A 285-nucleotide genomic window follows, 5' to 3' on the forward strand; every position below is an offset into this window, starting at 1 on the left:
CGCACATCAGAGAAATCCGCGAAATAGTAACAGCATTAAATGACCCAGGAAAAAAAAAGGGAAAAAATACCCACAGAAGAAAGGGTGAAGGAAAACAGAAAAGAGGAACAGAGGAGAAAGATAAGGAGGGGAAGAGGGGAAGAGAGTCAACTTGGTGATACATCAACAGGAGACACGTAGAGTGGAGGCTTGGGTGGTTGGTGGGGGGGGGGTGAGATGAAGGGGGAGACTGTGATAAATTATCAATCTTCAGACTATAACTAGTTAGTGAAAGCTAGTGTGAAA

General features: G+C 44.2%; 1 protein-coding gene across 1 annotated transcript in view; it reads right to left on the minus strand.

The window, feature by feature from the left end:
* The window catches only part of LOC119587115 (histidine decarboxylase-like), a gene marked incomplete in the record, with an annotated part of 81,576 nt that overhangs the window by 34,807 nt on the left and 46,484 nt on the right, over positions 1 to 285 (minus strand).

Source organism: Penaeus monodon, chromosome 22 (assembly GCF_015228065.2).
Source record: "Penaeus monodon isolate SGIC_2016 chromosome 22, NSTDA_Pmon_1, whole genome shotgun sequence".
NCBI lineage: Eukaryota > Metazoa > Arthropoda > Malacostraca > Decapoda > Penaeidae > Penaeus > Penaeus monodon.